At 56.8% G+C, this 12857-nt stretch overlaps 1 long non-coding RNA gene across 1 annotated transcript in view; it reads left to right on the forward strand.

Moving 5' to 3' along the window:
- LOC147653839 (uncharacterized) overlaps nt 1-12857 on the forward strand; it is a 70938-nt gene that overhangs the window by 12484 nt on the left and 45597 nt on the right. Inside the window, exon 16 of the long non-coding RNA XR_015285826.1 lies at nt 78-967. This is a non-coding gene — a long non-coding RNA (uncharacterized LOC147653839). The remainder of the gene's footprint in view (nt 1-77; nt 968-12857) is intronic.

The following is a 12857-nucleotide window of genomic DNA, read 5'->3' on the forward strand; positions in this document are numbered from 1 at the left end:
GTGAGTAGCGGAATTGTCGGGTTTTGGCCGACGCCCTGCACAGATCAGCTGCTGATTTTCTGTTTTATTTTTGGTAGCTGACGGAGAGACGACAGCCTGGCGATGGCAGGAACTTCCTGGATAGCCAGGCGGCCTTCCTTGGCGCTCCGTGTGGATCCTCCCCAGCGGGCATCCGAGAGCTGAGTCAAAGGCTACGACCCGCAGAGGGGATGAAAGCGGGGTGCCGGGTCGGGACTTGTGACCTGGGATATCTGAGTCAGCTTTGGGGACGGGGAGGTCCAGGCTGTGGCCCCTTAAGCCGCACGGTGGGAGAGCCTCACTTTTGTTCACCATGCTGAGGTGTGCAGGACAGAGCAGCCTCTGGGCGCGTCGTGTCACTCGTCCATCGTGCCTTCTGTGTCTTTTGTGCCTCCTGTGTTGTATGTGCCTTCCCTTATCCCTTCTGGGGGCTTACCAGAAACCCCAGCAACACTTATAACATCTCCAATCTCTGGGCTCCTCGGCTCGGCAGCTCTCAGAGGCCTTGGAATCGCGTCTCTCTTGACAAGCATCCGATTGGATGTCTTTTAGACCTCTTGTTCCGAGCTGTGTCAACAGCCGTGCGCCGCGAGGATCCATTGTTGCGGCTTAGGACTTGAAGAAACGCAAAGATAGGTAGAGGATTGCGGCCATAAGATTCTTGGGCCTCCGTCTTGGCGGTTCCTGGAGTTTGTCATTCTGTCAGCATCTTCTTCCTCCCGGGTTCTGCGAGCTTCATCAGCTCGCCTTCATTCTCACCCGGCTCATCTCATTCCGCATTCTCTCAGTCCTTGTGGCCGTCCTTGTGGCCCAGAGTTTTGTCTCCCCATTGTGTCCCCTCGTCGGTTGTCTGGTGTGTCACGGGTGTCTGGGTGTAGTTGTCCCGGAGCTGCTCTGCCCTGCTGCCCAGCCTGGCTGTAGGTGTAAAAGGCCAAGTCCAAGGCAATTTGTGACTGAAATTTGTGATGTAATTTGAAATTTGTAATGTCAGTTGTAGTTAGAGTCTAGAACATATCCCTAGAGCAACGCAAGATGTCTGGAGCTGTGAAGTTACCCTGCAGCACTTTGACTTTTGTCTCAGCTCTCTTTCAGATGCGGACGGATGAAATCGGTGGCAGAGCGCCCCATCCAGGGTAAGGGGGTTCCCCTGAGAAGGTAAGTCAATGTTTGTCTTTGCAGGGCAACTGGAACCGGTCCCTGTGTTGTTACAGGTCTCCTCTTTGTCTTTATTTTTAGGAAATAGAGCCGGCTAGCAGCAGTCAAGGTGAAGCGGGCAAGGTGAGCGTTGACCGGTGGAGGGAGGCTGTTGTTATCGCTGGGCTCTCAGTTTCTGGTGCAACGCCAAGCGTCCCTTCTTGTTTGCATGCTTTAGGCGGTCCAGTCGCGTTTCGTCGAGACCCCGTCGCCAGCCGGTCGGCACGCCTGCTTCGCCGCTCCCGTGAGCCCTGCGGAAGCGTCACAGGGACCGCGTGACGGAGCCTTTTCCACGTAAAGGGGCCGTGTGGGTGGCCTTCAGGAAGGGGCCGAGGGCTTCCCGTGAGTTGGGGATGTCAGGAGGAGGAGCGAGGGCCTGTTCAAGTCTCAGCAACGCCACATTACTTTTTCTTCTCTTAACTCAGGCGCGCCCTGCGACGGCGCTGCCTGGTCCCGGCGTGGCCGTATCGTGCGGCCTCAGGACACGGCCGTTCGCAGGAGACCGTGAGTAGCGGAATTGTCGGGTTTTGGCCGACGCCCTGCACAGATCAGCTGCTGATTTTCTGTTTTATTTTTGGTAGCTGACGAAGAGACGACAGCCTGGCGATGGCAGGAACTTCCCGGGTAGCCAGGCGGCCTTCCTTGGCGCTCCGTGTGGATCCTCCCCAGCGGGCATCCGAGAGCTGAGTCAAAGGCTACGACCCGCAGAGGGGATGAAAGCGGGGTGCCGGGTCGGGGCGGTTCAGGCTGTGGCCCCTTAGGCTGCACGGTGGGAGAGCCTCACTTTTGTTCACAGTGCTGAGGTGTGCAGGACAGAGCAGCCTCTGGGCGCGTCCTGTCACTCGTCCATCGTGCCTTCTGTGTCTTTTGTGCCTCCTGTGTTGTATGTGCTTTCCCTTATCCCTTCTGGGGGCTTACCAGAAACCCCAGCAACACTTATAACATCTCCAATCTCTGGGCTCCTCAGCTTGGCAGCTCTCAGAGGCCTTGGAATCGCGTCTCTTTGGACAAGCATCCGATTGGATGTCTTTTAGACCTCTTGTTCCGAGCTGTGTCAACAGCCGTGCGCCGCGAGGATCCATTGTTGCGGCTTAGGACTTGAAGAAACGCAAAGATAGGTAGAGGATTGCGGCCATAAGATTCTTGGGCCTCCGTCTTGGCGGTTCCTGGAGTTTGTCATTCTGTCAGCATCTTCTTCCTCCCGGGTTCTGCGAGCTTCATCAGCTCGCCTTCATTCTCACCCGGCTCATCTTGTTCCGCATTCTCTCAGTCCTTGCGGCCGTTCTTGTGGCCCAGAATTTTGTCTCCCCATTGTGTCCCCTCGTCGGTTGTCTGGTGTGTCACGGGTGTCTGGGTGTAGTTGTCCCGGAGCTGCTCTGCCCTGCTGCCCAGCCTGGCTGTAGGTGTAAAAGGCCAAGTCCAAGGCCCCTGTAATTTGAAATTTGTGATGTAGGGTGTAGTTGGGGTCTAGAACATATCCCTAGAGCAACGCAAGATGTCTGGAGCTGTGAAGTTACCCTGCAGCACTTTGCCTTTTGTCTCAGCTCTCTTTCAGATGCGGACGGATGAAATCGGTGGCAGAGCGCCCCATCCAGGGTAAGGGGGTTCCCCTGAGAAGGTAAGTCAATGTTTGTCTTTGCAGGGCAACTGGAACCGGTCCCTGTGTTGTTACAGGTCTCCTCTTTGTCTTTATTTTTAGGAAATAGAGCCGGCTAGCAGCAGTCAAGGTGAAGCGGGCAAGGTGAGCGTTGACCGGTGGAGGGAGGCTGTTGTTATCGCTGGGCTCTCAGTTTCTGGTGCAACGCCAAGCGTCCCTTCTTGTTTGCATGCTTTAGGCGGTCCAGTCGCGTTTCGTCGAGACCCCGTCGCCAGCCGGCCGGCACGCCTGCTTCGCCACTCCCGTGAGCCCTGCGGAAGCGTCACAGGGACCGCGTGACGGAGCCTTTTCCACGTAAAGGGGCCGTGTGGGTGGCCTTCAGGAAGGGGCCGAGGGCTTCCCGTGAGTTGGGGATGTCAGGAGGAGGAGCGAGGGCCTGTTCAAGTCTCAGCAACGCCACATTACTTTTTCTTCTCTTAACTCAGGCGCGCCCTGCGACGGCGCTGCCTGGTCCCGGCGTGGCCGTATCGTGCGGCCTCAGGACACGGCCGTTCGCAGGAGACCGTGAGTAGCGGAATTGTCGGGTTTTGGCCGACGCCCTGCACAGATCAGCTGCTGATTTTCTGTTTTATTTTTGGTAGCTGACGAAGAGACGACAGCCTGGCGATGGCAGGAACTTCCCGGGTAGCCAGGCGGCCTTCCTTGGCGCTCCGTGTGGATCCTCCCCAGCGGGCATCCGAGAGCTGAGTCAAAGGCTACGACCCGCAGAGGGGATGAAAGCGGGGTGCCGGGTCGGGGCGGTTCAGGCTGTGGCCCCTTAGGCTGCACGGTGGGAGAGCCTCACTTTTGTTCACAGTGCTGAGGTGTGCAGGACAGAGCAGCCTCTGGGCGCGTCCTGTCACTCGTCCATCGTGCCTTCTGTGTCTTTTGTGCCTCCTGTGTTGTATGTGCTTTCCCTTATCCCTTCTGGGGGCTTACCAGAAACCCCAGCAACACTTATAACATCTCCAATCTCTGGGCTCCTCAGCTTGGCAGCTCTCAGAGGCCTTGGAATCGCGTCTCTTTGGACAAGCATCCGATTGGATGTCTTTTAGACCTCTTGTTCCGAGCTGTGTCAACAGCCGTGCGCCGCGAGGATCCATTGTTGCGGCTTAGGACTTGAAGAAACGCAAAGATAGGTAGAGGATTGCGGCCATAAGATTCTTGGGCCTCCGTCTTGGCGGTTCCTGGAGTTTGTCATTCTGTCAGCATCTTCTTCCTCCCGGGTTCTGCGAGCTTCATCAGCTCGCCTTCATTCTCACCCGGCTCATCTTGTTCCGCATTCTCTCAGTCCTTGCGGCCGTTCTTGTGGCCCAGAATTTTGTCTCCCCATTGTGTCCCCTCGTCGGTTGTCTGGTGTGTCACGGGTGTCTGGGTGTAGTTGTCCCGGAGCTGCTCTGCCCTGCTGCCCAGCCTGGCTGTAGGTGTAAAAGGCCAAGTCCAAGGCCCCTGTAATTTGAAATTTGTGATGTAGGGTGTAGTTGGGGTCTAGAACATATCCCTAGAGCAACGCAAGATGTCTGGAGCTGTGAAGTTACCCTGCAGCACTTTGCCTTTTGTCTCAGCTCTCTTTCAGATGCGGACGGATGAAATCGGTGGCAGAGCGCCCCATCCAGGGTAAGGGGGTTCCCCTGAGAAGGTAAGTCAATGTTTGTCTTTGCAGGGCAACTGGAACCGGTCCCTGTGTTGTTACAGGTCTCCTCTTTGTCTTTATTTTTAGGAAATAGAGCCGGCTAGCAGCAGTCAAGGTGAAGCGGGCAAGGTGAGCGTTGACCGGTGGAGGGAGGCTGTTGTTATCGCTGGGCTCTCAGTTTCTGGTGCAACGCCAAGCGTCCCTTCTTGTTTGCATGCTTTAGGCGGTCCAGTCGCGTTTCGTCGAGACCCCGTCGCCAGCCGGCCGGCACGGCACGCCTGCTTCGCCGCTCCCGTGAGCCCTGCGGAAGCGTCACAGGGGACCGCGTGACGGAGCCTTTTCCACGTAAAGGGGCCGTGTGGGTGGCCTTCAGGAAGGGGCCGAGGGCTTCCCGTGAGTTGGGGATGTCGGGAGGAGGAGCGAGGGCCTGTTCAAGTCTCAGCAACGCCACATCACTTTTTCTTCTCTTAACTCAGGCGCGCCCTGCGACGGCGCTGCCTGGTCCCGGCGTGGCCGTATCGTGCGGCCTCAGGACACGGCCGTTCGCAGGAGACCGTGAGTAGCGGAATTGTCGGGTTTTGGCCGACGCCCTGCACAGATCAGCTGCTGATTTTCTGTTTTATTTTTGGTAGCTGACGGAGAGACGACAGCCTGGCGATGGCAGGAACTTCCTGGATAGCCAGGCGGCCTTCCTTGGCGCTCCGTGTGGATCCTCCCCAGCGGGCATCCGAGAGCTGAGTCAAAGGCTACGACCCGCAGAGGGGATGAAAGCGGGGTGCCGGGTCGGGACTTGTGACCTGGGATATCTGAGTCAGCTTTGGGGACGGGGAGGTCCAGGCTGTGGCCCCTTAAGCCGCACGGTGGGAGAGCCTCACTTTTGTTCACCGTGCTGAGGTGTGCAGGACAGAGCAGCCTCTGGGCGCGTCGTGTCACTCGTCCATCGTGCCTTCTGTGTCTTTTGTGCCTCCTGTGTTGTATGTGCCTTCCCTTATCCCTTCTGGGGGCTTACCAGAAACCCCAGCAACACTTATAACATCTCCAATCTCTGGGCTCCTCGGCTCGGCAGCTCTCAGAGGCCTTGGAATCGCGTCTCTCTTGACAAGCATCCGATTGGATGTCTTTTAGACCTCTTGTTCCGAGCTGTGTCAACAGCCGTGCGCCGCGAGGATCCATTGTTGCGGCTTAGGACTTGAAGAAACGCAAAGATAGGTAGAGGATTGCGGCCATAAGATTCTTGGGCCTCCGTCTTGGCGGTTCCTGGAGTTTGTCATTCTGTCAGCATCTTCTTCCTCCCGGGTTCTGCGAGCTTCATCAGCTCGCCTTCATTCTCACCCGGCTCATCTCATTCCGCATTCTCTCAGTCCTTGCGGCCGTTCTTGTGGCCCAGAATTTTGTCTCCCCATTGTGTCCCCTCGTCGGTTGTCTGGTGTGTCACGGGTGTCTGGGTGTAGTTGTCCCGGAGCTGCTCTGCCCTGCTGCCCAGCCTGGCTGTAGGTGTAAAAGGCCAAGTCCAAGGCAATTTGTGACTGAAATTTGTGATGTAATTTGAAATTTGTAATGTCAGTTGTAGTTAGAGTCTAGAACATATCCCTAGAGCAACGCAAGATGTCTGGAGCTGTGAAGTTACCCTGCAGCACTTTGCCTTTTGTCTCAGCTCTCTTTCAGATGCGGACGGATGAAATCGGTGGCAGAGCGCCCCATCCAGGGTAAGGGGGTTCCCCTGAGAAGGTAAGTCAATGTTTGTCTTTGCAGGGCAACTGGAACCGGTCCCTGTGTTGTTACAGGTCTCCTCTTTGTCTTTATTTTTAGGAAATAGAGCTGGCTAGCAGCAGTCAAGGTGAAGCGGGCAAGGTGAGCGTTGACCGGTGGAGGGAGGCTGTTGTTATCGCTGGGCTCTCAGTTTCTGGTGCAACGCCAAGCGTCCCTTCTTGTTTGCATGCTTTAGGCGGTCCAGTCGCGTTTCGTCGAGACCCCGTCGCCAGCCGGCCGGCACGCCTGCTTCGCCGCTCCCGTGAGCCCTGCGGAAGCGTCACAGGGACCGCGTGACGGAGCCTTTTCCACGTAAAGGGGCCGTGTGGGTGGCCTTCAGGAAGGGGCCGAGGGCTTCCCGTGAGTTGGGGATGTCGGGAGGAGGAGCGAGGGCCTGTTCAAGTCTCAGCAACGCCACATTACTTTTTCTTCTCTTAACTCAGGCGCGCCCTGCAACGGCGCTGCCTGGTCCCGGCGTGGCCGTATCGTGCGGCCTCAGGACACGGCCGTTCGCAGGAGACCGTGAGTAGCGGAATTGTCGGGTTTTGGCCGACGCCCTGCACAGATCAGCTGCTGATTTTCTGTTTTATTTTTGGTAGCTGACGAAGAGACGACAGCCTGGCGATGGCAGGAACTTCCCGGATAGCCAGGCGGCCTTCCTTGGCGCTCCGTGTGGATCCTCCCCAGCGGGCATCCGAGAGCTGAGTCAAAGGCTACGACCCGCAGAGGGGATGAAAGCGGGGTGCCGGGTCGGGGCGGTTCAGGCTGTGGCCCCTTAGGCTGCACGGTGGGAGAGCCTCACTTTTGTTCACAGTGCTGAGGTGTGCAGGACAGAGCAGCCTCTGGGCGCGTCGTGTCACTCGTCCATCGTGCCTTCTGTGTCTTTTGTGCCTCCTGTGTTGTATGTGCTTTCCCTTATCCCTTCTGGGGGCTTACCAGAAACCCCAGCAACACTTATAACATCTCCAATCTCTGGGCTCCTCAGCTTGGCAGCTCTCAGAGGCCTTGGAATCGCGTCTCTTTGGACAAGCATCCGATTGGATGTCTTTTAGACCTCTTGTTCCGAGCTGTGTCAACAGCCGTGCGCCGCGAGGATCCATTGTTGCGGCTTAGGACTTGAAGAAACGCAAAGATAGGTAGAGGATTGCGGCCATAAGATTCTTGGGCCTCCGTCTTGGCGGTTCCTGGAGTTTGTCATTCTGTCAGCATCTTCTTCCTCCCGGGTTCTGCGAGCTTCATCAGCTCGCCTTCATTCTCACCCGGCTCATCTCATTCCGCATTCTCTCAGTCCTTGTGGCCGTCCTTGTGGCCCAGAGTTTTGTCTCCCCATTGTGTCCCCTCGTCCGTTGTGTGGTGTGTCACGGGTGTCTGGGTGTAGTTGTCCCGGAGCTGCTCTGCCCTGCTGCCCAGCCTGGCTGTAGGTGTAAAAGGCCAAGTCCAAGGCAATTTGTGACTGAAATTTGTGATGTAATTTGAAATTTGTAATGTCAGTTGTAGTTAGAGTCTAGAACATATCCCTAGAGCAACGCAAGATGTCTGGAGCTGTGAAGTTACCCTGCAGCACTTTGCCTTTTGTCTCAGCTCTCTTTCAGATGCGGACGGATGAAATCGGTGGCAGAGCGCCCCATCCAGGGTAAGGGGGTTCCCCTGAGAAGGTAAGTCAATGTTTGTCTTTGCAGGGCAACTGGAACCGGTCCCTGTGTTGTTACAGGTCTCCTCTTTGTCTTTATTTTTAGGAAATAGAGCTGGCTAGCAGCAGTCAAGGTGAAGCGGGCAAGGTGAGCGTTGACCGGTGGAGGGAGGCTGTTGTTATCGCTGGGCTCTCAGTTTCTGGTGCAACGCCAAGCGTCCCTTCTTGTTTGCATGCTTTAGGCGGTCCAGTCGCGTTTCGTCGAGACCCCGTCGCCAGCCGGCCGGCACGCCTGCTTCGCCGCTCCCGTGAGCCCTGCGGAAGCGTCACAGGGACCGCGTGACGGAGCCTTTTCCACGTAAAGGGGCCGTGTGGGTGGCCTTCAGGAAGGGGCCGAGGGCTTCCCGTGAGTTGGGGATGTCAGGAGGAGGAGCGAGGGCCTGTTCAAGTCTCAGCAACGCCACATTACTTTTTCTTCTCTTAACTCAGGCGCGCCCTGCGACGGCGCTGCCTGGTCCCGGCGTGGCCGTATCGTGCGGCCTCAGGACACGGCCGTTCGCAGGAGACCGTGAGTAGCGGAATTGTCGGGTTTTGGCCGACGCCCTGCACAGATCAGCTGCTGATTTTCTGTTTTATTTTTGGTAGCTGACGAAGAGACGACAGCCTGGCGATGGCAGGAACTTCCCGGGTAGCCAGGCGGCCTTCCTTGGCGCTCCGTGTGGATCCTCCCCAGCGGGCATCCGAGAGCTGAGTCAAAGGCTACGACCCGCAGAGGGGATGAAAGCGGGGTGCCGGGTCGGGGCGGTTCAGGCTGTGGCCCCTTAGGCTGCACGGTGGGAGAGCCTCACTTTTGTTCACAGTGCTGAGGTGTGCAGGACAGAGCAGCCTCTGGGCGCGTCCTGTCACTCGTCCATCGTGCCTTCTGTGTCTTTTGTGCCTCCTGTGTTGTATGTGCTTTCCCTTATCCCTTCTGGGGGCTTACCAGAAACCCCAGCAACACTTATAACATCTCCAATCTCTGGGCTCCTCAGCTTGGCAGCTCTCAGAGGCCTTGGAATCGCGTCTCTTTGGACAAGCATCCGATTGGATGTCTTTTAGACCTCTTGTTCCGAGCTGTGTCAACAGCCGTGCGCCGCGAGGATCCATTGTTGCGGCTTAGGACTTGAAGAAACGCAAAGATAGGTAGAGGATTGCGGCCATAAGATTCTTGGGCCTCCGTCTTGGCGGTTCCTGGAGTTTGTCATTCTGTCAGCATCTTCTTCCTCCCGGGTTCTGCGAGCTTCATCAGCTCGCCTTCATTCTCACCCAGCTCATCTTGTTCCGCATTCTCTCAGTCCTTGCGGCCGTTCTTGTGGCCCAGAATTTTGTCTCCCCATTGTGTCCCCTCGTCGGTTGTCTGGTGTGTCACGGGTGTCTGGGTGTAGTTGTCCCGGAGCTGCTCTGCCCTGCTGCCCAGCCTGGCTGTAGGTGTAAAAGGCCAAGTCCAAGGCCCCTGTAATTTGAAATTTGTGATGTAGGGTGTAGTTGGGGTCTAGAACATATCCCTAGAGCAACGCAAGATGTCTGGAGCTGTGAAGTTACCCTGCAGCACTTTGCCTTTTGTCTCAGCTCTCTTTCAGATGCGGACGGATGAAATCGGTGGCAGAGCGCCCCATCCAGGGTAAGGGGGTTCCCCTGAGAAGGTAAGTCAATGTTTGTCTTTGCAGGGCAACTGGAACCGGTCCCTGTGTTGTTACAGGTCTCCTCTTTGTCTTTATTTTTAGGAAATAGAGCCGGCTAGCAGCAGTCAAGGTGAAGCGGGCAAGGTGAGCGTTGACCGGTGGAGGGAGGCTGTTGTTATCGCTGGGCTCTCAGTTTCTGGTGCAACGCCAAGCGTCCCTTCTTGTTTGCATGCTTTAGGCGGTCCAGTCGCGTTTCGTCGAGACCCCGTCGCCAGCCGGCCGGCACGGCACGCCTGCTTCGCCGCTCCCGTGAGCCCTGCGGAAGCGTCACAGGGGACCGCGTGACGGAGCCTTTTCCACGTAAAGGGGCCGTGTGGGTGGCCTTCAGGAAGGGGCCGAGGGCTTCCCGTGAGTTGGGGATGTCGGGAGGAGGAGCGAGGGCCTGTTCAAGTCTCAGCAACGCCACATCACTTTTTCTTCTCTTAACTCAGGCGCGCCCTGCGACGGCGCTGCCTGGTCCCGGCGTGGCCGTATCGTGCGGCCTCAGGACACGGCCGTTCGCAGGAGACCGTGAGTAGCGGAATTGTCGGGTTTTGGCCGACGCCCTGCACAGATCAGCTGCTGATTTTCTGTTTTATTTTTGGTAGCTGACGGAGAGACGACAGCCTGGCGATGGCAGGAACTTCCTGGATAGCCAGGCGGCCTTCCTTGGCGCTCCGTGTGGATCCTCCCCAGCGGGCATCCGAGAGCTGAGTCAAAGGCTACGACCCGCAGAGGGGATGAAAGCGGGGTGCCGGGTCGGGACTTGTGACCTGGGATATCTGAGTCAGCTTTGGGGACGGGGAGGTCCAGGCTGTGGCCCCTTAAGCCGCACGGTGGGAGAGCCTCACTTTTGTTCACCGTGCTGAGGTGTGCAGGACAGAGCAGCCTCTGGGCGCGTCGTGTCACTCGTCCATCGTGCCTTCTGTGTCTTTTGTGCCTCCTGTGTCTTTTGTGCCTCCCCTTATCCCTTCTGGGGGCTTACCAGAAACCCCAGCAACACTTATAACATCTCCAATCTCTGGGCTCCTCGGCTCGGCAGCTCTCAGAGGCCTTGGAATCGCGTCTCTCTTGACAAGCATCCGATTGGATGTCTTTTAGACCTCTTGTTCCGAGCTGTGTCAACAGCCGTGCGCCGCGAGGATCCATTGTTGCGGCTTAGGACTTGAAGAAACGCAAAGATAGGTAGAGGATTGCGGCCATAAGATTCTTGGGCCTCCGTCTTGGCGGTTCCTGGAGTTTGTCATTCTGTCAGCATCTTCTTCCTCCCGGGTTCTGCGAGCTTCATCAGCTCGCCTTCATTCTCACCCGGCTCATCTCATTCCGCATTCTCTCAGTCCTTGCGGCCGTTCTTGTGGCCCAGAATTTTGTCTCCCCATTGTGTCCCCTCGTCGGTTGTCTGGTGTGTCACGGGTGTCTGGGTGTAGTTGTCCCGGAGCTGCTCTGCCCTGCTGCCCAGCCTGGCTGTAGGTGTAAAAGGCCAAGTCCAAGGCAATTTGTGACTGAAATTTGTGATGTAATTTGAAATTTGTAATGTCAGTTGTAGTTAGAGTCTAGAACATATCCCTAGAGCAACGCAAGATGTCTGGAGCTGTGAAGTTACCCTGCAGCACTTTGCCTTTTGTCTCAGCTCTCTTTCAGATGCGGACGGATGAAATCGGTGGCAGAGCGCCCCATCCAGGGTAAGGGGGTTCCCCTGAGAAGGTAAGTCAATGTTTGTCTTTGCAGGGCAACTGGAACCGGTCCCTGTGTTGTTACAGGTCTCCTCTTTGTCTTTATTTTTAGGAAATAGAGCTGGCTAGCAGCAGTCAAGGTGAAGCGGGCAAGGTGAGCGTTGACCGGTGGAGGGAGGCTGTTGTTATCGCTGGGCTCTCAGTTTCTGGTGCAACGCCAAGCGTCCCTTCTTGTTTGCATGCTTTAGGCGGTCCAGTCGCGTTTCGTCGAGACCCCGTCGCCAGCCGGCCGGCACGCCTGCTTCGCCGCTCCCGTGAGCCCTGCGGAAGCGTCACAGGGACCGCGTGACGGAGCCTTTTCCACGTAAAGGGGCCGTGTGGGTGGCCTTCAGGAAGGGGCCGAGGGCTTCCCGTGAGTTGGGGATGTCAGGAGGAGGAGCGAGGGCCTGTTCAAGTCTCAGCAACGCCACATTACTTTTTCTTCTCTTAACTCAGGCGCGCCCTGCAACGGCGCTGCCTGGTCCCGGCGTGGCCGTATCGTGCGGCCTCAGGACACGGCCGTTCGCAGGAGACCGTGAGTAGCGGAATTGTCGGGTTTTGGCCGACGCCCTGCACAGATCAGCTGCTGATTTTCTGTTTTATTTTTGGTAGCTGACGAAGAGACGACAGCCTGGCGATGGCAGGAACTTCCCGGATAGCCAGGCGGCCTTCCTTGGCGCTCCGTGTGGATCCTCCCCAGCGGGCATCCGAGAGCTGAGTCAAAGGCTACGACCCGCAGAGGGGATGAAAGCGGGGTGCCGGGTCGGGGCGGTTCAGGCTGTGGCCCCTTAGGCTGCACGGTGGGAGAGCCTCACTTTTGTTCACAGTGCTGAGGTGTGCAGGACAGAGCAGCCTCTGGGCGCGTCGTGTCACTCGTCCATCGTGCCTTCTGTGTCTTTTGTGCCTCCTGTGTTGTATGTGCTTTCCCTTATCCCTTCTGGGGGCTTACCAGAAACCCCAGCAACACTTATAACATCTCCAATCTCTGGGCTCCTCAGCTTGGCAGCTCTCAGAGGCCTTGGAATCGCGTCTCTTTGGACAAGCATCCGATTGGATGTCTTTTAGACCTCTTGTTCCGAGCTGTGTCAACAGCCGTGCGCCGCGAGGATCCATTGTTGCGGCTTAGGACTTGAAGAAACGCAAAGATAGGTAGAGGATTGCGGCCATAAGATTCTTGGGCCTCCGTCTTGGCGGTTCCTGGAGTTTGTCATTCTGTCAGCATCTTCTTCCTCCCGGGTTCTGCGAGCTTCATCAGCTCGCCTTCATTCTCACCCGGCTCATCTCATTCCGCATTCTCTCAGTCCTTGTGGCCGTCCTTGTGGCCCAGAGTTTTGTCTCCCCATTGTGTCCCCTCGTCCGTTGTGTGGTGTGTCACGGGTGTCTGGGTGTAGTTGTCCCGGAGCTGCTCTGCCCTGCTGCCCAGCCTGGCTGTAGGTGTAAAAGGCCAAGTCCAAGGCAATTTGTGACTGAAATTTGTGATGTAATTTGAAATTTGTAATGTCAGTTGTAGTTAGAGTCTAGAACATATCCCTAGAGCAACGCAAGATGTCTGGAGCTGTGAAGTTACCCTGCAGCACTTTGCCTT

The sequence above is a fragment of the Cyanistes caeruleus genome, chromosome 4 (genome assembly GCF_971803275.1).
Source record: "Cyanistes caeruleus chromosome 4, bCyaCae1.hap1.1, whole genome shotgun sequence".
NCBI lineage: Eukaryota > Metazoa > Chordata > Aves > Passeriformes > Paridae > Cyanistes > Cyanistes caeruleus.